General features: G+C 39.5%; 1 protein-coding gene across 3 annotated transcripts in view; it reads right to left on the bottom strand.

Moving 5' to 3' along the window:
- CNTNAP2 (contactin associated protein 2) overlaps nucleotides 1-26675 on the bottom strand; it is a 2064732-nt gene that overhangs the window by 451223 nt on the left and 1586834 nt on the right. The gene's annotated exons all lie outside the window — the stretch shown is intronic.

Here is a 26675-nt window from a genome sequence, read left to right as displayed (position 1 = left end):
TAATATAGAACTCAGTTCATGGCTAGTTGTAATTTTTCTGTGAAATGATAGTCATGGAGATGACAGAATATTAGAGCTAAACATGGACTTATGCCTTAGTATGATCTCCTTATTTTACAGGTAAGCAACTTAGGTCCAGAAAGGTTACACAATTCTTTCAATTACACAGCAGATTGGCTCCCAAACCAGAAGTTTGACACTGTATCTCAGAAGACATTGTACAATGCTCTTTATACAATATCACTTAGCTTTATTATTTGGCCTAATATTCACCCATTCATTCATTCACTCATCCAATCATCAAACATCCACTGTGTTTCCATTATGTGTCAAACATTATAAGAAACTCAGCAGAATAATGGAGAGAAAAGATACAGATTGAGAGTTCAGTTCAGTTATTATTATGAACACACAGGAGAGTGGGTGAGGGAAAGGAGGTCAGGAAGGAGGGTTTCCTAGAAGAGGTAACATATTTGAGCTATGTCTTGAAGGTTACGTTACCCAGGTGAATAAGGAGGTAAAAGAGAGATACGGACTCCTACGTAAAGGAAGCAGAATGGCAAAGTTCTATACGGAATACGCAAGTAGGAGTGTACCCATCGATGGTACAATAGGGCTGAAGAGAAAAGTTTGAGAGGGTAGCAGGAGTAGGTCACAATAGACAGTGGGTAAGGGTCATAGCACAACAAACTTTGTCCAAACAAGAAGTTATTTTGCCTTGGTTTAGTCTTGCTTTTCTGCGTTTACTTCTTCCTATTTAAGAAGGTTGAACTTCATTCTGAAACTAATGGGAAACCATTAAAGTATTTTAAGCAGGAGATTTTCAAGATCAAATTTGTATTTTAAAAGATCTACAGTGAGATGAAAGACAGATTTCAGGGGGATAGAGTCATGGAGGCCAGATGTGATGCGCCTATGTTAATACAAAAGAGAAATAATAAGAGAGTAGTGGAAATGGAGAGGAAGAGAAAGTGGAAAGAGATTTAGGAAGTAGAAGCAGCTTGGGAATGTTGGGATTTGGGTGGGAAGATGGTGTGGAGATTAATCCTGGGTTTCTGGCTCAGGTGACTAAGAGGATGGTGATGTGCTTCACCAAGGTAGATCACAGGGAGGAAGATGAGAAATTTAGGGAAGGTCGAAGAAAGGATGATGAACCTGATACATGAGGTAGGCAAATGGCTATCGAAGTCTGGATCTCAGGAGCATTCTCTGGGCTGAAAATCCCATTTTAGGAACCATCAGGTAAATGATTGGTAGCAGGAGAGACGTCACTGGAATCTTTTGGATTCCAACAGCATTTAGAGAACAGAAAGAGAGGGAGCTGGCCATTGTGCAGGTCAAGAAAGAAAATGGACAGAGAGGGTGGAGGAGAAACAAGCAAAGAATTTCCAGAAAAGCAGTGTGGTCGACATTGTCAGATTTCATAGCAAAGTCCATTAAGATGAAGGTTTGGACTTTTTCTTTTAATTTGACAGCTAGACGGATTTTGCTGAGAGGAGTTTCAGGTGAAGGATGGGAAGAAGATGCCAGGCAGCAGTAGGCAGAGGAGGGAAGGGAAGGGAAAGGAAGGGGGAGGCCCTGAGAACAGCCTCCCACGCAGGAAGCTGGGGAATGAATGCAATCTCACGGAGGCTGTGCGGCCAGTAAGCCTGCACTTGACAATTAAAGCCTCCAGGCGTATGACTAAAATTCCATCCTAATAACTCACCAGCCCTTCCAGGAGGTTAGGTGTACACTTGTCCCAGTATCTGTGCATGTGCTGTGCTTAGCAATAAAAGGAAGAAAAAGTCTTGCACTCAGTGAGCTATCGTGTAAACAGTCACAACATCTAAGCAAATAACACAATAAAGTAAGTGAGGGCCATATTGGAATTGTGTAAAAACTGCTGCTGTGCCTTCTCACCTATGCCAATAGCTTTTTGTTTCTGTTTTTGTTTTTGTTTTATTTAGAGATAGGCAATTTAAAGGTAGGCAACTGTACTGTGGGTTCAGGCTTGATGTAATAAATGAGCAAATGCTCTGAACTTAGAAAGGAGTTATTCAGGTATTGTACTTCATACAAATCTCCAGATTTTCCAGTTGTGTTGACTTGGAAAAGTCACTATTATTCCCTTCACAAGATCATTTGGCACCTGAATCTTAAGAAATACATTTGAGTTGATCTGGCAAGTGGTAGAGAGGGAGATTTCAGCACCCTGCTCTGAAGGCAGGAAGATGCCAGCTCTCTGAGATAAGGGTCCATTCTGAAACCTTGTCTCCCGCATCTCTGGGGCCTGTTCCAGCAGATAGGGGGCTGTTTGCTTTCTACATTCAAGCTATTTTGCTTCTCGCTTCTCTTTCCATCAGGGTAAAGAGTAACACATCCAACTTCTGATGCTTTCCAATGTTGGAACCATGACCAATAATAAATTCTTGTTTCCTTTTGATGCAGTCAAGAGTTAAAAAAAAAAAAAAAAAGGCTTAAAATATTCCATTTACGGAAACTATAAAATCTGAGCCAGGTCATTTGGTTAGTAAGCTGCACTAGGTCTCTGTTGATTCCATCTCTGGCCGTGTTACAGGAAGAGGACAAAGGTGGACGGTGCTGTGCCTACCTTGCAAAGGCCCCTGGGGCCTTCCAGAAAACGACCGAGACTGGTTATCACATCTATTATTCACCACACTGCATCTTTTCAAGCTGACCTAATGCTAAATTCTTTCTCTCAAAAGAAATTTCAGTTACTATCACTGTTTTTGGAAACTGGGGGATACTAACACACCTGGTGGAGAGGAAGAAAGAACCAGACACCCGTAGAACAGGAGTCAATGGGCTGCCTGGCAGGAAATGCCCTTGTTCTGCCCGTATGTCAAAAAGCCCATGAAAGAGTATGTATCTCAGAACCTCAGCTCAATTTCCGATTCTTCCTTCCAGTGGCCAGTAGAAACAACCTAACACTGTTATATTTTTGTCATAAAGAGTGATGATAGATTGCATGAACCAGAGAAGCTGTATGGCTCAATATTCTTGATAAAAATCAGGACAATGTCAGTCAAGGGAGCAAGGTCATCATCAGCGGCTCCCTCAGCAGGAGACCGAGAAACGCACTGTAGGGGATGTGGAGAAAGAGCCAGCTGATTCCCAACCACGCCTACAGGAGTACCAGGAAGCCCAGGAGAGGAAGACTCATTGTCAAGTTGTTTGGGCTGTGGGTGTTCCAGTAGAAGCCCTAAGCTCTGCATGGGACCCAGGCTCTGAACTAACGTCACATGGCAGACCTCAGGGCAGTTCCTATAGGGAAGGACTCCTGTTAGACATCAGGATGGGATCTAAGAAGGTGATCTGCAGTGACGTTTCTTGCGTTCAGTGCAAGAAGGAGACACACTACTGACCAGGTGAGGGTAGCTCAATTTCCCAGTTCTTCCCCCATCCCCACCTTTTTCTCAAGTCACTTCTAGTCTTACATAACTAACATTCCCAGTTAGGGTGATGCAAAATCAATGTTATTTTGTTCTCCTTCCTAGGAAAGTAAGTTAAGTGCAGTACAAAATGTTTTACTTAGCTGTTTCCTCATCTGCCAGGAACAGAAGAATGCCAATAAGAACAACACATTCCAGGGGAAAAGCAAGTTGTACGCTTTGTTATTAGCATTGGCTAATTTAGTTATATCAAATCATCATAATTTACTAATTTGGCATATATTTTATATTCAGCGAGAAGAGAATAGTTCAATCTGTGTTGAGCAAAGAACTGCCTTATTTCAGTGCTGTGCTAAGGAAGTGTTACTTTCTGCTTTACAAATCATTACTTACCTATTAATTGGCCTTGGGGAAAAGAAGTTAAAGGCGATAAAAATGGAAAGACTTTTTAAAAGACAAGATAAGGAGTGGTGAGAAAAGAAACAATTTAATTATCCAGTGCTAAGAGTTCAAGAATTTCTCTGACCTCAGAATTTGAAGACTTTTGTTAACTATACTGAGTAGGTGTAATCACTGCAACGAGATTATGAAATGATAAACCACATTCTAGGTTAACTAGAAGCTGAATTATCAAAGTAAGTCATATTGTATTAAAACAGCCAAATATGGATTGAATTAAATGTAATCATGGCACTTCGTACTCACTTAAGACCAAATTTTATTATGCTGAGGATTTTGAGGATTTATTATGGTTTGGATGACTAAACTGAAATAGGGAGAAAGAAAAGAAGCAACTTGTTCCTCCAAATTTAAAGAAACCAACAGATCTCTTATTTTCTCCAGTAACAAGCTGTTTCGGAAACACAAGGGCAAATGCATGGGGACTCCTTGATGAAAATGTGGCACATACCTGTGACTTTCAAAATATGTTCTTTAGAACTTCTGGGCTACACAAAGTAACCTACTAGTCTGCTTACATAAATATTATCCTGGCACATCTACGGTAAGACCCAGTATGGTCACTGGGACATTTAGTTAGTTTCATTTCATCCACTTTTGCAGAATATTAAAAAGTGTAATACCTAACATTAAATACTGCAAAGGTTTATCGTCTCCAAAATGAAAACTTAAAAGTATATTTTTAGCTTGATGAAACCTAGTCTTATTATATCTACCACTATCTCCTTATCTACAAATTGTGTTAAAGAATCACAGGTGGCTTTTTAGCAGAGGAACTAACTAGAGCAGGTACAACTGCAGCAGGAACCTGCCTTTCAGTGCTCTGCTTGGCGCCCCCTGCTGACAGCCCCCGTACAGCACTCCCCAGAATGCTGTCTGGCCCGTTCTGGCTGTTTGAAGGCACCTACAGTGCAGGATCCTCTTTCTAAAGAAAGACTCATACTCTGAAAAATCTCCCAGTACCCTTCCATCTTTACCGTGGCACCATCCAATCTTTTTTCCTCCACTTCATCACTAAATTTCAGCTGACCACTCTGATCTGATTACAATTATCCATGGTGACAATATGCTTATTAAGTAAAGATATGTTTAATTCTAGACTGTAGATGCAGAACATTTTTGTACTGGTGAGAACCTTCCATGACCTAGAGAAGAAGGAAGGTAAAAGAACCTTTATAATAGGTTCCAGGTTGGGCTGGAGCAGAGAGGAAATTTGGAGGTGCTGTAGCTACCATAGAGCTCTCCAGATAATCTGATAGTTATAATTTGAAAGATCAAGCAGGCCAGAATCCCCCTTTCCTTCAGTAAGAGATGTGCGCAGTCCAAGGGTTGCAGAGCCCTAAAGATGATGCTGACAGCTGCCCCTGCCCCCAGCACCGGAAGGAGGAACAGGCCACTTGTCCTGGAGTTCTGTGGCTTAAGTAGAGGAAGCCTCTCTTCTTGGACATGTGAAATGGGTCCCTACGCAATCACTTCCAGGAACTGCACCAAGGCAGCCCAAGTCTCAGGATCCTCAGAGACAGATGAGGGCTAGGAGGGGATGTCATGGAGAGAGTACTTCCAAGTTTTTTCCCTCTAGTGGGAAATCAGTACAGGGAAGGGTTTCCAACTTACCTAAAAGAAGATTCACCTGAGGCTCTTGTAAACCATATAGATTTCCTGGACTACAGAATAAAATCTATAGAATAAGAATCTCAGAGGAAGATCTTGAGATGCTGTCACTTAATACCCTAGTGATCCTTATCTTCCTACAGGTCTGCCTTACACTGACCTGTGGAAATGACAGTGGATTTAGTTCACAGAATAGTGAGAGGTCTGGTGCCCGGGTCCCCTTGGGACACCAATCCAGGACCTGTTTTCTAGGTAAGATCTGAGGAGGTCATCACGGTGCTGACCACAGTAACACCTCCATTTAAAATTCCTAATTATTTTTTCTCTGAATAACGTAGTCACTGTAACCCGCCCCACTTTTTCTGCAATTTCATAACCATGATCCTGAGTCCAAATGGCTGTATTTTACTATTTAGATTAAGAGCTTTAAAAATAAAACTAAAAATCATATACCTTGGCATTTTCATAGACACAAAAGCCATCATCTCAAGCCACCCATAACTTTCGTGAAATCGCTTCACTGAACCGGGCAACAATATTCTCGTTTGCTTCCCAGCCATCTAGTGTTATGTTGTTCTATGTTAATATAAAGACCAAACAAAGAATTAATCCAAAAAAGTCCTGTGCAGTTCATACTGCAGACAGTGATGTAAAATTGGGAAAACTTATAATTTTGAAGTTATAATATAAACATTCAATTTGGTATTAAAGGTGAACATTTTATCTCTCTATGATAGAATGTCATTAAACTCATTTGATTAGGGCTGAATAGAAATGAGTGAAGCTGATTAGCTTCATGTTACATCTTTCAGAGTTACATCGGATTTTACTATATTTTATTAATTTGAATAGGGACCAAATTTAGAAATGGAGAATTGAAGTTCAGATCAAAATGGACCTGAACTGAAATGTTAATTCATTGAAAATTAATTTCACTGCATAATATTTAAATTTATTTTATTGAATTGAACTTAATAGATTTCAATCAAGGACTGATTCCACTGAGCAGAATTTGACTGAGTTGAATCAAATCACTTTGAATCCTATTCAAATGAATTAGATTTTATTAATTTGAATGGAATTGAAATGACAGAGTAGATGGAAGTTCATAATTCTGAGCAGAATTAAGAGAACAGAATAAGCCAACCCACTCTAAGTTAACTTGGCTTCAGTTTCTATAGAGGTCATGGGCATTCGTGGTCTCCTCAGTAACTCTGGTTAATTCCTTTGTACCATGGCCCCAGGAACAAATGTGATTAATAGTATCAAAGTGATCGAATGGAACCATATGCTGTTTGTAGGATGTAGTGAAGCACTTTTTGAGTCTTTTCCACTGGAAAAGCCCTGGCCAATTATATTAAATATTTCTTTTCCTCTTTATAGAACAAATGAAGAAGGAATTAACTGAATCCCAGGGACAATGATTTGTGTGAGTACTGGTTGCTCCCCTTATTTTTATTCTCCATTAAATACTGTAGTTACTTGAAAAAACATGCCTTCCCTCAGCCTATTATTTATACTGAATGTCTCGATATCCTGTGCCCTGATTTTATTAATTTTTATTTTATCTTTTAAATATAAAACAAGCACCTCAGCTTGTTCTGTATTTAAAAGATGGCTATAACTTTTCAAATTAGTAGCAAAATATTGTTTTGCAACTGAAATGACATGCTACATACTCAATAAGCACCTTCTTAGGGCTGGAGAGACAATTTGGGGGGTAGAAGTGAAAATCTGATTCCTGCCCTTCTAAGGTTCTGAGTTAGTGGAGACTGAGTTATGTTTAGCAGTTTACAATTATGAAAGCTTTATGCCTGGATATCTGATAGGGCACACACACAGTAAAATGAAAAAGTACACACTGAATGTCACAGGAGCACTTCAGGCAGTGGGTCCTATGGGATTTTGGAGAAGGAGTGATTACCAAGGACCAAGGCGGACTGGAGAGCCTCCATGAAGAGACAGATCTGACTGCAGCTCTGATGGATGGGTAGGATCCGGACAACCGAATGAGGATATGAGCATTTCAGTATCTCCTGAACGGCTGGGCCAAGGTATGAAGGAAACACCCCACGCATTTCAGTAACTACGGGGTAATCACTTAGGCTGGTGGGGGCAGTGCTGAGAAGCAGAATTTGTGGTGGGAGAAATGGTTATGGGTATTTTCATGATGTTTGCACTTCAGTTTTGTAGTAATGAAAAGTCAAACTTAAATTTTTCAGATGTTAAAACACTTTACACATACAAATATTATAAGTTTATATAAAGTACAGGGAATAATGATAAAATATATAGCCTTGTACTTAGTTTATCCATTATCATTGGTATATGGTATGTTGTTCTTTGACTTCTAATTTTAATATTAATAAACATGGGACTGTGTCTAGTTTTTTGCTATTTCAACATGCTCTGTGACAATGTGTAAGAGTCTTTTGAGCATATCCCTATAGTGGAATTTTTAGGTCATATGGTTTGTGCATCTTCAAATTGTTTTCCCAGATCACTTGTATGAATGTAGAATCCCACCGGCAGTATATAAAACTTTCAGTTGATCAAATCCTTGACAACCTCTGGTCTTAAGCTGTTAATTTTGACAACTGGTGAATGACAAATAGTATCTTTTGTTGGTTTTAGTTATAATTCCCTGATTGTTGGCCTTTCCATTTAATTTTTCATTTATATTTCCTTATTTTAAAAAATATCTGTTCATTTTTTTGCATATTCTTATTGGATTTTTTCAGTTTTATTGATTAGTAGAAAATGCTTAGGAAAATGATACTTTAATAATTATAATAATGCAAATTTCATTTTTTTTAGTCCTTTTTTTTTTCTTCTTCCAGAACTCTAATTAGATATGTATTAGAAGTTATTGATCTAATTTCTTGCTTTTAATCTCTCCTTCATATTTAACAGCTCTTTGTCTTACTAATCTTTCTAATCTTACTAATCTTACTAATTAAGATTACTAAAGATTTTACTAATCTTACTAATCTTTCCCAGATTTCTGAGAACCTTCTTCAGAATCTGTTTTCCATTTAACTAGTCTCACTTCAGCTGGGTAGAAACTGCTATTTAAGTCTCTTAAGCTTTTAATTTTATCCATTACATTTTGATTTCTATAATGTTTATTTGGCTCTTTTGCAAATGCTACTAATGACTTTTGATAGTGTCTTCCATCATCATCTCTTCAATTTCTCCTTAAAAATAAATCTGATCCAATAATTCCAATATTTAAGTCTTTGCAGGACTGAAAATGTTATTAGTTATTTCTGTTGACTCACAATTGTGGTATCTTGGTTCACTACACATTTCTTGATTATTTTTTCCTTTGAGATCATATTCCTTCGAAATGCATCTCTGGGAATTCTTTGAGGTCCAGTTGAACCTCTCAGATAGTTTATATTTGCTTTTATCAGATACCTGGGGGGTATTACCAAGCTGAGACCTCTTTAGAATATATTTTCAGCTTGAATTTTTTTTTCCAACCGTGCAAATAGTGTGAAATTGACCTGTAAACAGGCATCAGAACAGGCTTTTTGTTACACAGCTTCGAGGGATAATTTCTTTCTTTTTCTCTTTACCTCCATCCAAGGTCCAGACTGTCAAAATTCCTATGCTACCTTCCTTTGCAGAGTGGGTTTTTAGGTTTTTTTTCACTGAGAGTCTAGACTCTTGGATTCTGTTTTCCATAAAGGGATATTTGATTCAACTCATCACTTGGTATGACCTTTCTTCCCCACATAGTCATGGAAACTGAAAATGAAGGTTGCAAGGAACTGGGAGAAGCCTTTAGGCCAGTTATGGCTTTAGCAGTCATTAAGCTGTCGGTCTATGGTTTTGCTACTAAGGATCTTCCTCACTTTCATTCAAGCTCAATTGTACATTTCAAAGGATTTAAAAAATATTTTTTGCATGCAATTTTAAATGTTTATAGGGGAGGGCTTTCATGGTACCTATTTGGTCTAATCCTGTACTAGAAGTCTGTTCCTGTGGGTTTTAAAGCAAGTGAGAAGCATGTCGCTGTGATGCTCTGGGATGTGCCATGAGGGAAAGGAGACTAGAAACAGAGGAACCGTTCTAGGAATGATGTGATAAAGACTTGGAGGATCATGAACACGTCCCATTACAGAGGCAGGGGTCAAATACACCATAAAAGGGAATCAGTGGGATTCAAGAACCAGATGGAACAGCTGGTGGTGACTCCTTGGTTTTAAGGTTAAGCAAATTTGAACGTTTTAAAAGAATTTTCTGTTTCAGAGGAGGGTGTTGGTTCGCAGAAAAGAAGTTCGGTTTGATTTTACATAGGGTGAATTTGAGGTGTTAATGGGTCTCAATTGGGGCTGGTTCTACCTCCTCAGGTGTGATTTAGAAACAGCTGTAAGGTGCTACTGGCATTTATTGCCCTGGGTCCAGGGATGCTAAATGTCCGGCAATGTGTGAGATAGTCTCGTACAACAAGAGCTCTCCCACTGCAAATGCCAACAGTACCCTGGTGGAGAAGCCCTCTGATATAGCAATGGTCAGATGAGGATACACAGGAGACAAGATGAGTGACTTCAAGAGAGAGATCAGAGCCAAAGCTGTGAATCTGTGAGTCATCCACAGTAATGACAGAAACTGAGAGGGGACATAGTACTTGGAATGGGATCAGGGGCCAGCTGAGTGCTTGCCTCAAGGTATGCCCACAACAGAGGAGAAGAAGAAAGACCTAAAAAAAAGAGGCAGCTGCAAAGAGGAAAGATAATCAAGGCAATGTAGTCTGAAGAAAGGTTACTTCTCTGAAGTCTGCTCTCATTCTCATTCCCAAAGGCAACTTATATTACTCCTGTCTTTGTGTTAAGCCACAGTCTATACAGACCTGAGTTACTGCATTCATCATATCGCGTTGCAACTGTTTCATGTGCTCACTTGATCAACCAAGCTTGATCAACATCAGTGGATTTGAGGCTTAGGGGGTCACTGATGAAACTGAAGGGCAGTTTCACGTTTCAAGTAATCAAACTTCAAGAGGTCAAGGTAATGAGGATGTAAGGAAGCAAATGTGAATAATCAAAACAGGGAAGCCCCACGAGTATGAGGGGAGAGAGACCAGCCAAGGGGTGATCAGGGAGCAAGTGCAGATTCTACAAGACAGGGGGGTTGCAAAGAGAAAAAGATGAAAGCTGTGACGACTGGGCCAATGTCAATCAATAACTATTGGGTTGGACAAAAAGTTCATTTGGGCTTTGCCGTTAAAAACCCGAGCGAACATTTTGGCCAACCAAATACAATCGCTATAATGATTCTTACTGCATCTTCCCAGCATGCAGGAGTCTGAATCAACCCCACATAAACACTTCCTTGGAGAAGACCTCAGGCCGGCTTCCTTATCTCCAACCCACTCTGATGAAGATGCTACTGGGGGCGTCATGGAAAGGACAAGAGGGAAGGAGAAGCCTTAATGCCAAGGAGTTTTGAACTAATCCCATCTTCTCTACTACAAGTTAAAAAATAAAATAAAAACTGATGACATTAAAATAATTAGCCTTGACCTTTAACCCTGTCATACTACTCTCAAGACAGTAATTTGTTACTATCTGAAAAATGTGATCTTCGAAGATGGTGGAGTACGACGTGCTCTCACTCCCTTTTGCAAGAACACCAGAATCACAACTAACTGCTGAACAATCATCGACAGGAAGACACTGGAATTCACCAGAAAAGATACCCCACATCCAAAGACAAAGGAGAAGCCACAATGAGACGGTAGGAAGGGCGCAATCACAATAAAATCAAATCCCATAACTGCTGGGTGGGTGACTCACAGACTGGAGAACACTTATACCACAGAAGTCCACCCACTGGAGTGAAGGTTCTGAGCCCCACGTCAGGTTCCCAACCTGGAGGTCCGGCAATGGGAGGAGGAATTCCTAGAGAATCAGACTTTGAAGGCTAGTGGGATTTGATTGCAGGACTTCGACAGGACTGGGGGAAACAGAGACTCCACTCTTGGAGGGCATACACAAAGTAGTGTGCCCATCAGGACCCAGGGGAAGGAGCAGTGACCCCAGGGGAGACTGAACCAGACCTACCTGCTAGTGTTGGAGGGTCTCCTGCAAAGGTGGGGGGTGGCTCTGTCTCACCATGAGGACAAGGACACTGGCAGCAGAAGTTCTGGGAAGTACTCCTTGGTGTGAGCCTCCCAGAGTCTGCCATTAGCCCCACCAAAGAGCCCGGGTAGGCTCCAGTGTTGGGTTGCCTCAGGCCAAACAACCAACAGGGAGGGAATCCAGCCTTACCCATCAGCAGTCAAGCAGATTAAAGTTTTACTGAGCTCTGCCCACCAGAGCAACAGTCAGCTCTACCCACCACCAGTCCCTCCCATCAAGAAACTTGCACAAGCCTCTTAGATAGACTCATCCACCAGAGGGCAGACAGCAGAAGCAAGAAGAACTACAATCCTGCAGCCTGGGGAACAAAAACCACATTCACAGAAAGATAGACAACATGAAAAGGCTGAGGGCTATGTACCAGATGAAGGAACAAGATAAAACCCCAGAAAAACAACTAAATGAACTGGAGATAGGCAACCTTCCAGAAAAAGAATTCAGAATAATGATAGTGAAGATGATCCAGGACCTTGGAAAAAGAATGGAGGCAAAGATCAAGAAGATGCAAGAAATGTTTAACAAAGATCTAGATGAATTAAAGAACAAACAAACAGAGATGAACAATACATAACTGAAACGAAAACTACACTAGAAGGAATCAACAGCAGAATAACTGAGGCAGAACAATGGATAAGTGACCTGGAAGTCAGAATGGTGGAATTCACTGCTGTGGAACACAATAAAGAAAAAAGAATGAAAAGAAATGAAGACAGCCTAAGAGATTGCTGGGACAACATTAAATGCAACAACATTTGCATTATAGGGGTCCCAGAAGGAGAAGAGAGAGAGAAAGGACCCGAGAAAATATTTGAAGAGATTATAGTCGAAAACTTCCCTAACATGGGAAAGAAAATAGGCACCCAAGTCCAGGAAGTGCAGAGATTCCCATACAGGATAAACCCAAGGAGAAACACGTCGAGACACATAGTAATCAAATTGGCAAAAATTAAAGACAAAGAAAAATTACTGAATGCAGCAAGGGAAGAACAACAAACAACATACAAGGGAACTCCCATAAGGTTAACAGCTGATTTCTCAGCAGAAACTCTACAAGCCAGAAGGGAGTGGCATGACACACTTAAAGTGATGAAAGGGAAGAACCTACAACCAAGATTACTCTACCCGGCAAGGATCTCATGCAGATTCAATGGAGAAATCAAACGCTTTACAGACAAGCAAAAGCTAAAAGAATTCAGCACCACTAAACCAGCTCTACAACAAATGCCAAAGGACCTTCTCTAAGTGGGAAACACAAAAGAAAAGGACCTACAAAAACAAAGCTGAAACAATTAAGAAAATGGTCATAGGAACATACATCTCGATAATTACCTTAAACATGAATGGATTAAATGCTCTGACCAAAAGACACAGGCTTGCTGAATGGATACAAAAACAAGATCCATATATATGCTGTCTACAATAGACCCACTTCAGACCTAGGGACACATACAGAATGAACGTGAGGGGATGGAAAAAGATATTCCATGTAAATGGAAATCAAAAGAAAGCTGGAGTAGCTACACTCATATCAGATAAAACAGACTTTAAAATAAAGAATGTTACAAGAGACAAGGAAGGACACTACATAATGATCAAGGGATCAATCCAAGAAGAAGATATAACAATTATAAATGTATATGCACCCAACATAGGAGCACCTCAATACATAAGGCAACTGCTAAGAGCTATAAAAGAGGAAATCAACAGTAACACAATAATAGTGGGGGACTTTAACACCTCACTTACACCAATCGACAGATCATCCAAACAGAAAATTAATAAGGAAACACAAGCTTTAAATTACACATTAGACCAGATAGATTTAATTGATATTTATAGGGCATTCCATCCAAAACCAGCAGATTACACTTTCTTCTCAAGTGCGCACGGAACATTCTCTAGGATAGATCACATCTTGGGTCACAAATCAAGCCTCAGTAAATTTAAGAAAATTGAAATCATATCAAGCATCTTTTCTGACCACAATGCTATGAGATTACAAATCAATTATGGGGAAAAAAATGTAAAAAAGACAAACACATGGAGGCTAAACAATACGTTACTAAATAACCAAGAGATCACTGAAGAAATCAAAGAGGAAATCAAAAAATACCTAGAGACAAATGACAATGAAAACACGACGACCCAAAACCTATGGGAGGCAGCAAGAGCAGTTCTAAGAGGGAAGTTTATAGCTATTCAAGCCTACATCAAGAAACAAACAAATTTGAAACAAATAAACAAATAAACAAACCTCATATAAACAATCTAACTTTACACCTAAAGGAACTAGAGAAAGAAGAACAAACAAAACCCAAAGTTAGCAGAAGGAAAGAAATCATAAAGATCAGAGCAGAAATAAATGAAAAAGAAATGAAGGAAACGATAGCAAAGATCAATAAAACTAAAAGCTGGTTCTTTGAGAAGATAAATTGATAAACCACTAGACAGACTCATCAAGAAAAAGAGGGAGAGGACTCAAATCAATAAAATTAGAAATGAAAAAGGAGAAGTTACAACAGACACTGCAGAAATACAAAGCATCCTAAGAGACTACTACAAGCAACTCCATGCCAATAAAATGGACAACCTGGAAGAAATGGACAAACTCTTAGAAAGCTACAACCTTCCAAGACTGAACCAGGAAGAAATAGAAAATATGAACAGACCAATCACAAGTAATGAAATTGAAACTGTGATTAAAAATCTTCCAACAAACAAAAGTCCAGGATCAGATGGCTTCACAGGTGAATTCTATCAAACATTTAGAGAAGAGCTAACACCCATCCTTCTCAAACTCTTCCAAAAATTTGCAGAGGAAGGAACACTCCCAAACTCATTCTATGAGGCCACCATCACCCTGATCCCAAAACCAGACAAAGATACTACAAAAAAAGAAAATTAGAGACCAATATCATTGATGAATATAGATGCAAAAATCCTCCACAAAATACTAGCAAACAGAATCCAACAACACATTAAAAGGATCATACACCATGATCAAGTGGGATTTATCCCAGGGATGCAAGGATTCTTCAATATACGCAAATCAATCAATGTGATACACCATATTCACAGAATGAAGGAGAAAAACCATATGATCATCTCAATAGATGCAGAAAAAGCTTTTGATAAAATTCAACACCCATTTATGATAAAAACCCTCTGGAAAGAAGGCATAGAGGGAACTTACCTCAACCTAATAAAATATATGACAAACCCACAGCTAACATCATTCTCAATGGTGCAAAACTGAAAGCATTTCCTCTAAGATCAGGAAGAAGACAAGGATGTCCACTCTCACCACTATTATTCAACATAGTTTTGGAAGTCTTAGCCATGGATAGCAATCAGAAAAGAAAAAGAAAAGGAATACAAATTGGAAAAGAAGAAGTAAAACTGTCACTGTTTGCAGATGACATGATACTATACATAGAGAATCCTAAAGGTGCCACCAGAAAACTACTAGAGTTAATCAATGAATTTGGTAAAGTTGCAGGGTACAAAATTAATGCACAGAAATCTCTTGCATTCCTATATACAAATGATGAAAAATCTGAAAGAGAAATTAAGGAAACACTCCCATTTACCATTGCAACAAAAAGAATAAAATACCTAGGAATAAACCTAGCAAAGGAGAGAAAAGACCTGTATGCAGAAAACTATAAGACACTGATGAAAGAAATTAAAGATGATACCAACAGATGGAGAGATATACCATGTTTTTGGATTGGAAGAATCAATATTGTGAAAATGACTATACTACCCAAAGCAATCTACAGATTCAATGCAATCCTTATCAAATTACCAATGGCATTTTTTACAGAACTAGAACAAAAAATCTTAAAATCTGTATGGAGACACAAAAGACCCTGAATAGCCAAAGCAGTCTTGAGGGAAAAAAGCAGAGCTGGAGGAAGCAGACTCCCTGACTTCAGACTATACTACAAAGCTACAGTAATCAAGACAATATGGTACTGGCACAAAAACAGAAATATAGCTCAATGGAACAGGATAGAAAGCCCAGAGATAAACCCACGCACATATGGTCAACTCATCTATGACAAAGGAGGCAAGGGTATACAATGGAGAAAAGACAGCCTCTTCAATAAGTGGTGCTGGGAAACCAGGACAGCTACATGTGAAAGAATGAAATTAGAACATGCCCTAACACCATACACAAAAATAAACTCAAAATGGGTTAGAGACCTAAATGTAAGACCAGACACTATAAAACTCTTAGAGGAAAACATAGGCAGAACACTCTTTGACATAAATCACAGCAAGATCTTTTTTGATCCACCTCCTAGAGTAATGGAAATAAAAATAAACAAATGGGATCTAATGAAACTTAAAAGCTTTTGCACAGAAAAGGAAACCATAAACAAGACGAAAAGACACCCCTCAGCATGGAAGAAAATATTTGCAAACGAATCAACAGACAAACAATTAATCTCCAAAATATATAAACAGCTCATGCAGCTCAATATTATAAAAACTAACAACCCAATCCAAAAATGGGCAGAAGACCTAAACAGACATTTCTCCAAAGAAGACATACAGATGGCCAAGAAGCACATGAAAAGCTGCTCAACATCACTAATTATTAGAGAAATGCAATCAAAACTACAATGAGGTATCACCTCACACCAGTCACAATGGGCATCATCAGAAAATCTACAAACAACAAATGCTGGAGAGGGTGTGGAGAAAAGGGAACCCTCTTGCACTGTTGGTGGTAATGTAAATTGATACAGCCACTATGGAGAACAGTATGGAGCTTCCTTAAAACACTAAAAATAGAATTACCATATGACCCAGCAATCCCACTAGTGGGCATATACCCAGAGAAAACCATAATTCAAAAAGACACATGCACCCCAATGTTCACTGCAGCACTATTTACAATAGCTAGGTCATGGAAGCAGCCTAAATTTCCATCGACAGACGAATGGATAAAGAAGAAGTGGTACATATATACAATGGAATGTTACTCAGCCATAAAAAGGAAGGAAACTGGGTCATCTGTAGAGACGTGGATGGATCTAGAGAATGTCATACAGAGGGAAGTAAGTCAGAAAGAGAAAAACAAATATCGTATATTAACACATATATGTGGAACTTAGAAAAACGGTACAGATGAACTGGTTTGCAGGGCAGAAATTGAGACACAGATGTAGAGAACAAACGTATGGACACCAAGAGGGGAAAGTGGCGGGGGGTGTTGGTGGCGGCGGGATGATTTGGGAGATTGGGAATGACATGTATACACTGATGTGTATAAAATGGATGACTAATAAGAATAAAAAAATAATTAATAAATAAAATCATCTTCACCAACAGCAAAAAAAAAAAAGAAAAAGCAAAATGTGGGCATCCTTTAACAGCAGAGTAAGACACTGCTTATGTAACAAGCAACCTGAGGTCATGAATCACACCTGCCATTCAGCGGAGGTAGAACCCTTTTCTGGTTCACAGGACACCAAACCCTCAGTCATTCATTATCCATCCGTTACCAGGCCCTTTTCCCAGGGAACTAAGATGCTAAAGCCTTTCTCGATGGCACAGCAGTTAATAAAAGTGGCACAAATTCAAAGTCCTCCAATCTCACAGAAGAGCAGTGAGATGACAAAAATTCCATAACAAGTGTCATATTTTTCAAGTGGGTAAAAGGGATACTTATTTAAACAGTGAAAGCTCTAAAATTGGCCCTTATGTTTTTTTTTCCCCCTACAACAAAAGAATTGAACACAAAAGCACAGGAGCAATGTTTCCTTGTAAGTATTTAACTAAAACTTGTTTTATTAGCCTGCTGATTAACCTGCTGATATTAAATGAGATTCTTCAAAGACCTTCACATCGTGTCAATTAGTCACTTTTTTTCCAGCAAGGCAACTGATTTCAGTTTGATTGTAATGAATGTAACAAATTATATAACATTCAGATACACTCTTTGGTTACTGTTGCCTTGGAGCTCTGGATGAATAATTTTATTAAGATGCCTATTAGGAAGTAAACTCCAAAACTTAGCGAAGCCACCTGCATCTCTCATTTTAAGTGTTAATTTTCTTTATAACCTGCCTGGACACATTGTCCCACTTTTTATTAAGAATAACACACTTCTCTATTTCTCTATTGCTAACCTCTCACTTGTTGCAGGGCTTTTGTCCTCCTGTTGTTATCTCTACCTGGAGTCCGTCACCCCTTCCCTGGCTGTTCTTGGCTTTCTTCAGGCTTCAACTTCAATGTCATGTCCTCGGAGATGAAGTCTGGGACAACCCATCAAAAGTTGAGGCTTCTGTTATTCTCTCTCAGAGCACATGGTTTTATTTAATTATGCTGTTCATCACTATCTGTAATTACATTATTTCCCCACTTGTTCACTGTTTGCTGAATGTAAGCCCCTTGAGAGCAGTGACACTGTTGTTCCCATCTCTACTACACCCCCTGCTCTTGGCTTGACACAATGAATATTTGCTGAACTTACAAATGATAATTATTTTTGCCTATTGATATTACACAGATCTCCAAAGTAGCCACAAGCCTATCACTGACTTTTTTTTTTAACATCTTTATTGGAGTATAATTGCTTTACAATGGTGTGTTAGTTTCTGCCTTATAACAAAGTGAATCAGCTATACATATACATATATCCTCATATCTCTTCCCTCTTGCATCTCCCTCCCTCCCACTCTCCCTATCCCACCCCTCTAGGTGGTCACAAAGCACTGAGCTGATCTCCCTGTGCTATGTGGCTGCTTCCCACTAGCTATCTATCTTACATTTGGTAGTGTATACATGTCCATGCCACTCTCTCACTTTGTCCCAGCGTACCCTTCCCTCTCCCCGTGTCCTCAAGTCCATTCTCTAGTAGGTCTGCGTCTTTATTCCCATCTTGCCCCTAGGTTCTTCATGACCATTTTTTTTTTTTTTTAGATTCCATATATATGTGTTAGCATACAGTATTTGTTTTTCTGTTTCTGACTTACTTCACTCTGTATGACAGACTCTAGGTCCACCCACCTCACTACAAATAACTCAATTTCGTTTCTTTTTATGGCTGAGTGATATTCCATTGTATATATGTGCCACATCTTCTTTATCCATTCATCTGTTGATGGACACTTAGGTTGCTTCCATGTCCTGGCTATTGTAAATAGAGCTGCAATGAACATTGTGGTACATGACTCTTTTTGAATTATGGTTTTCTCAGGGTATATGCCCAGTAGTGGGATTGCTGGGTCGTACGGCAGTTCTATTATTAGTTTTTTAAGGAACCTCCATACTGTTCTCCATAGTGGCTGTATCAATCTACATTCCCACCAACAGTGCAAGAGGATTCCCTTTTCTCCACACCCTCTCCAGCATTTATTGTTTGTAGATTTTTTGATGACGGCCATTCTGACTGGTGTGAGATGATATCTCATTGTAGTTTTGATTTGCATTTCTCTAATGATTATTGATGTTGAGCTTTCTTTCATGTGTTTGGAAGTTTTAGCCACAGCAATCAGAGCAGAAAAAGAAATAAAAGGAATCCAAATCGGAAAAGAAGAAGTAAAGCTGTCACTGTTTGCAGATGACATGATACTATACATAGAGAATCCTAAAGATGCTACCAGAAAACTACTAGAGCTAATCAATGAATTTGGTAAAGTAGCAGGATACAAAATTAATGCACAGAAATCTCTTGCATTCCTATACACTAATGATGAAAAATCTGAACATGAAATTAAGAGAACACTCCCATTTACCAGTGCAACCAAAAGAATAAAATACCTAGGAATAAACCTACCTAAGGAGACAAAAGACCTGTATGCAGAAAACTATAAGACACTGATGAAAGAAATTAAAGATGATACAAATAGATGGAGCGATATACCATGTTCTTGGATTGGAAGAATCAATATTGTGAAAATGACTATACTACCCAAAGCAATCTACAGATTCAGTGCAATCCCTATCAAACTACCACTGGCATTTTTCACAGAACTAGAACAAAAAATTTCACAATTTGTATGGAAACACAAAAGACTCCGAATAGCCAAAGCAATCTTGAGAAAGAAAAACGGAGCTGGAGGAATCAGGCTCCCTGACTTCAGACTATACTACAAAGCTACAGTAATCAAGACAGTATGGTACTGGCAGAAAAAACAGAAATATAGATCAATGGAACAGGACAGAAAGCCCAGAGATAAACCCACATACATATGGTCTCCTTATCTTTGATAAAGGAGGCAAGAATATACAATGGAGAAAAGACAGCCTCTTCAATAAGTGGTGCTGGGAAAACTGGACAGCTACATGTAAAAGAATGAAATTAGAACACTCCCTAACACCATACACAAAAATAAACTCAAAATGGATTAAAGACCTAAATGGAAGGCCAGACAGTATAAAACTCTTAGAGGAAAACATAGGCAGAACACTCTATGACATAAATCACAGCAAGATCCTTTTTGACCCACCTTCTAAAGAAATGGAAATAAAAACAAAAATAAACAAATGGGACCTAATGAAACTTAAAAGCTTTTGCACAGCAAAGGAAACCATAAACAAGGTGAAAAGACAACCCTCAGAATGGGAGAAAACAGTTGCAAATGAAGCAACTGACAAAGGAGATTTACAAAATTTACAAGCAGCTCATGCACCTCAATATCAAAAAAACAAACCCAATCCAAAAATGGGCAGAAGACCTAAATAGACATTTCTCCAAAGAAGATATACAGATTGCCAAATATCACTGACTCTTTAATGCAAGTCCACACTCTGTGCCCAAGTGGAACACATGATCTTCCCTCCAGATGCGCTCCACCTCCCACTCCGCATCTCTGTAGAGGGTTGAGCATTATTCCATCTCTTAGGATGGAAATCAGAGTCCCTGCACTTTCTCCTTGTCGGTCATTTACTCCATCACTCTTCCTGTTCTATATCTCTCAAGTCCCTGCCCGCTTCTGCCCCCTCCCCCCTCTGCCTCTCCCCTCTAATATGGAGCACCACCTTAGACTCCTCTGCATCTCCTTATGCCAGATGTGCTCACTTTGAACGCATGCTCTCACTCTCCCAAGGGGAGTTTTCACAAAACTACTTTCAGTAGCTCTTTGCTGCCTCAATATCAAATCTCATCATCAAACTCTTTATAATAAGGGTTCTGCCCATTACATGCAGTCTTCCTCCTGCTGAGACACATTACCACCCCCAGACACAGAGAACCGGCCCCAGTCCCTGAATATACCATGCTTCCCCGTATCTCTGTGTCTTGCTCATGCTGTTCGCATAGCCACGCCTCTGTGGGGACCTATGGTCGCCTTCTCTGGGAGTCTTTCCAATGCCTGATCTACTCTCCCTTCCCCACCCAAGTCAGATTAAGTGACATGCCCTTTACTTCAAGAAACAACAAAAATGCACTGATGGCTTATTATGTGCTAGGGGCAGGGGACACACAGTGATAAACTACGTTCTTAGCTGCTTGCAGCCCAGTTCAGGCTGGGGTAGACAGGGGACAGAGGAATTACTTATTACAAAGGGCTATGCTGTGATGGATGCCTTTCGTAGGATCCCTTTTCACCCTCCGCTTACCCCTCCCCTGGCACTTCTCAGTGGGTCTGAACTTGACCATGGATGGGTCTTCCAGTCTGGACTGTGTGCCCTTTGGGGGCAGGGGCAGCTTACTCATCTCTGTTTGTCCCTCTCTCTGTCCCGTGTCTGGGGTGCTCTGAGCCTCCACGGCTGTTGGTGGACAGAATGGATGTCTGGGCAGCTGCTGGAGGAAGCTGACAGCTGAGCAAGCATGGCTGCACTCAATGGTTTCCTTGTTTCCATGTCTGCACCTCTAGACTGGAGGGATTGCCAGTGTTACTCAGATGGTGTCAAGCCTCTTCTCACCCTCTTCTCACTACGAGTGGAAGCCGGAGTCCTTGCCATGTTGCCTGTGATTTGCATCCCTGCCCATCTGCACCCCCTGCTCTAATTTCATCTGCTTCCTCTTCCCCTCCTCAAGCTGCTCCAGCCATGCTACCCACTGTCGTTCCTCAAACATCCAAGCACACTCCCACCTCAGGGCCTTTGCAGGTGCCATTATTTCCACTTGGAATCCTTTCCCTCTAATATTCACCAGACCTCATACTCTCCCTGCTCAGATGTTGCTCAATGACACCTTATTAGGGTGGCTTTCTCTTAATAACCTCCCTAAAATAGCATCATTCCTTCCCTTCCTATCCCCTACCCTGACCTGTTTACTCCTTAGCATTTATTATTGCCAGATACATGATGTACTGTTTTGTTTACTGTTTACTTTCTGTCTCCCCCTCCCCCCACTAGAGCTTAAGATCCATCAGAGCCCAGCTTCTATTTCCGGTCTCTGAAAAATACTGCCTGTCCATAGCGGGTGTTCTACAAATATTTTTCAGACACATGAATGCAAGTTCTTATTTCTATTTCCTTTTTTTCCTATCCAAGCAAATAAGAAAAAAAAATCATATGCACATTCTGGTGTTTGGGAATTTAAAATTTGTTTTTGTTTGTTTTGATTTTACTTTCAGTATTCTTTGTCCTATTGGCTGATAGTTGATTTCACCTGAGGCAACTTTATCCTACCTATTCACAGTTTCTCCTGGCCTCTGGTGATTTCAGAAATACTGCAATTTGTCTCTGAAAAGTTATAGCAATTGCACCACCTATGTAACCAACCATCTATGACCACAGATTCACAGTCAGTATTGGTGTTCACAACTACGTCTGTCCTTCAGTCAGCCTTCATCCATTAGCAATAATCATATTTGCGAACCTTGTATCATATCTTGACTTTGTATTATATCCCTATTCTCTTCTTAGCAGCACTAAAATCAAACCTTAATTCTGAATCTAGCTTTTCAGGAAGCTTAATAATCTACTTGTATCTTACACTGACTTTAAAAAAAAAAAGGTAAGTCAGGGACTTGTTTTGACAGTTTGTCATAAGCTACGGTTGTGCAGGTTGATTTGAGGGGGCAAGGGTGGAGGTCCAATCTGGCCTGCAGTCTGCTCCCTAGGTTGGGTGAGACTAATTGGTCTGCAGAGAAGGAGAGTCCGTATTCTAAGTAGCACCAGGCTTCCTCTATTCTGGAAGACACTGGTATAGACAGCAGTCAGTGGCAATTCAGCACAATTTTCTACGCCTGCTTTATCTATTATGCTGTATAGTTATTATCAATGTTCAGAATCATGACCTGAGGACAGTTTTACCAAAACAAGAAGTAAATTTAAGTTGTATGCAGCCTATTATGTTTGCAAATGTAGGCAAACCTTAAACAAACAAGCAAACAAAACACTGCTGCATATATTTGTTGAAACAGATCATTTTCTATTAAACTTTCCAGTCATTTGTGGGGCCTTTGGATTTCCTGGGTTCTATCCTCCATTTTCTGTGTCTTTATGGGTTAGTGGAATGTATAATTAAGGCTGATACCTTGATAGATTCCTAGGAGATTTTGGAGACACATGGCATAACCCACGTGAAGTTGGGGGAAGCAATGTTCTGTTGAAGCTTAGCTCATCACCAGAGGCTTTACAGACAGACTTCCCCAGCCTGTACTCCAGTCCCAGTGGGGTAGCAGTTACACCTCCAGCGTAACGTAAATCCTACAGATCCGCAAGGGAGATGTGAAACCCTAGAGACTCACGCAGTGACTGTGTTCTAACTGTGGACATAAAGCATCAACTAGTCTAGAAGCAGCTGAGCCAGGCAGCTTCTGCTTGGGAGTGGAGCTCAGAAAACGCCGCCCCTTCCCAGGCAGACTTCCAGACCGTGAGTATTCCAGCCAGTGGAGCTGACAGTGAGGCAGCGATCGCTGCATGGCAAACACCGGAGTGGGAGGTCTGTGCTCCAGTTCCTCCTCCATTGTTAGCTTCACATCCCATTTCATCCTCCTTTGCACCCTCTTCTGCTCTGTAACATGGGGGCATTGACTTTGATGATCTTTGCTTCTGGCTTTACTCCTGCCAGGGCGCTCTGATTTTTCTCTCTGTTTATCTAGAAGTGACCTAATTGGTTTATGTTGCAGCATCCGTCTTTTCTAAACATTTCACATGTTGTAGCAACACCATGCACACTTGTTCCCACCACCAGAAATATATGTCCCTTCTCTTCACCAGGTTTGTTAATATGTATTCATCTCCTCTAGACACAAACTTTGTTTTCTCATCCAGGCTTTCTCTGAGTCTCGCTAACAGAGGGAGGTGCATTTTCATATGACATTTATAAAGCCTGTCCTGCCTATGAGAGCCCTTATCATGCTGCAAGATTATCACCTGGTAAATGTCTGCCTCCCTCAGACCTTGACTATTCGGAGGTCGGGAGCCAAGTCGTTTATCTACATGTTCTCTGCAGCTACTAAAGTTCATAATTATCATTCAGTATATACTTATTAAATAGCTGCATGAATACAATCTTATGGCTACACCACACAGCTGAGGTAATGTTAATGCCACATATGTCTGGCCCCACCCTCCTGCCTGAGCTTCAGACTTGCATTTCTAACAACTTGATAGATTTCTGCATTTGGTGGTGCTACAGGTGCCTGGATCTCAACCTATCTCCAACAGAACTCACTGTCTGCCTTCACCAAAACACATGCATCCACTTGTGTTTGTGATCTAAGGAACTTCCTGACCACTCTTCAACTGAGCTCACCTTTTATTTCACAGAGAAATTATATGATCATCTCAATAGATGCAGAAAAAGCATTTGACAAAATTCAACATCTATTCATGATAAAAACTCTCAACAAAGTGAGTATACAGGGAGTGTACCTCAACATAACAAAGGCCAGATATGACAAGCCCATAGTTAACATCAGTTTCAGTGGTGAAAAGCTGAAGCACTTTTCCCCTAAGATCAGGAACAAAACAAGAATACTCACTCTTGCCACTCTTATTCAACATAATATTGGAAGTCCTAGCCACAGCAATTAGGCAAGAAAAATAAATAAAAGGTATCCAAATTGGAAAGGAAGAAGTAAAACTATCACTATTTGAAGATGACATAATATTATATATATAAAACCCTGAAGACTCCATCAAAAAACTGTCAGAACTAATGAACAAATTCAGTGAAGGCTGCAGGATACAAAGTCATTAGACAAAAATCTGTTGTGTTTGTATTTACTAATAATGAACTACCAGAAAGAGAAATTAAGAAAACAATTCCATTCACAAATTGCATCAAAAAGAATAAAATACTCAGGAATAAATTTAACCAAGGAGGTGGAAGATCCGTAGATTGAAAAGTACAATACATAAATAAAGGAAATTGAAGAAGACATAAATAAATGGAAAGTATTCCATGCTCACAAATAAGAAGAACTAATACTGTTAAAATGTCCATACTAAGCAATTTACAGATTCAATGCAATCTCCATCAAAATTCCAATGGCAATTTTTCACAGATATAGAATAATCCTAAAATTTGTATGGAACCATAAAAAACCCTGACTAGGCAAAACAATTTTGAGAAAGAAGAACAGAGCTGGAGGCATCACACTTCCTGATTTCAAACTATATTACAAAGATATAGTAATTAAAACAGTATGATATTGGCATAAAAACAGTCACATAGATCAATGGAACAGAATAGAGAGACCAGAAAAAAAAATCAAGACATATATGGTCAATTAATTTATGACAAAGGAGCCAAGAATATACAATGGGGAAAGGATAGTCTTTTCAATAATTGGTGTTGGGAAAACTGGACAGACACACACACACACAAATGAAACTGGACCACTGTGTATTACACAATACACAAAAATTAATTCAAAATGGATTAAGACTTGAACGTAAAACCTGAAACCATAAAAGTCCTAGAAGAAAACACAGGCAGTAATCTCCTTGACACAGGTCTTGGCAATGATTTTTTGAATCTGACACCAAAAGCAAAAGCAAAAGCAACAAAAGCAACAATAAACAAGTGGGACTACATTAAACTAAAAAGCTTTTAAACAGCAAAGGAAATCATCAACAAAACAAAAAGGCAACCTACTGAATGGGAGAAAATATTTGCAAATCATATATAAGCTAAGGGACTGAAATCTAAAATATATAAAGAACTCATATGACTCAACAGCAAAATAACAGAAAGATAATGATTAAAAAATGGGCAGAAGATCTGAATGGACTTTTTCTAAAGAAGATATACAGATGGCCAACAGGTGCATGAAGAGATGCTCAACATCACTAACCATCAGGAAACTGCAAACTAAGACAACAATGAGATATCACCTCACACCTGTTAGAATGGCTATTATCAAAAAGACAAGAAATAACAAGTGCTGGGAAGGATGTGGAGAAAAGGGAACCCTTGTTCAGGGTTGGTGGGAATGTAAATTTGTGCAGTCACTTTGAAAAACAGCATGCAGGTTCCTCAAAAAATTAAAGCTAGAACTACCATATGATCCAGCAATGTCACTTCTGGAAATTTATCTGAAGAAAACAAAAACACTAAGTTGAAAAGATATGTGCACACTTATGTTCACCTCAACATTATTCACAATATCCAAGATATGGAAATAACCCAAGTGTCCAACGATGGAAGAATGCATAAAGAAACTGTGGCATATACATACAATGGAATATTATCAAGCCATCAAAAAATCTTGAAATGAAATCTTGTCATTTGCTACAACTTGGATGCACCCTGAGGGTATTATGCTAAGTGAAATAAGTCAGACAGAGAAAGACAAACAGGGTATGGTCTCTCTTATATGTGGAATCTAAAATTAAATGAATAAATAAATAAGACCCAAGCTTGTAGATATAGAGAACAGATTGGTACTTCATAGAGGCGGGGGGTTAGGGAGGTGGGAGAAATAGGTGAACTGTTTTTGTTTTTAGTTTAAATAACTTGAACAGTTATAATAAAAGTCTTAGAAGAAGCTAAAATTTTTTTTAAAAATTAAAAATAAAATTTTTCCTCTTACCTTTGGCCACTCTCTGGTCTTATGCTGGGCTTCCACCCCTGCCCTACCTTCTCAGGAGCTGTACACTATCATTTACTCTTCTGAACTCTTAAGAGTAAAGCTCTGAGATT

Source organism: Balaenoptera physalus, assembly GCF_965194825.1.
Source record: "Balaenoptera physalus genome assembly, chromosome: 8".
NCBI lineage: Eukaryota > Metazoa > Chordata > Mammalia > Artiodactyla > Balaenopteridae > Balaenoptera > Balaenoptera physalus.
Note: the sequence above shows the minus strand (reverse complement) of the source record. Positions and strands in the feature narration are given on the sequence as shown.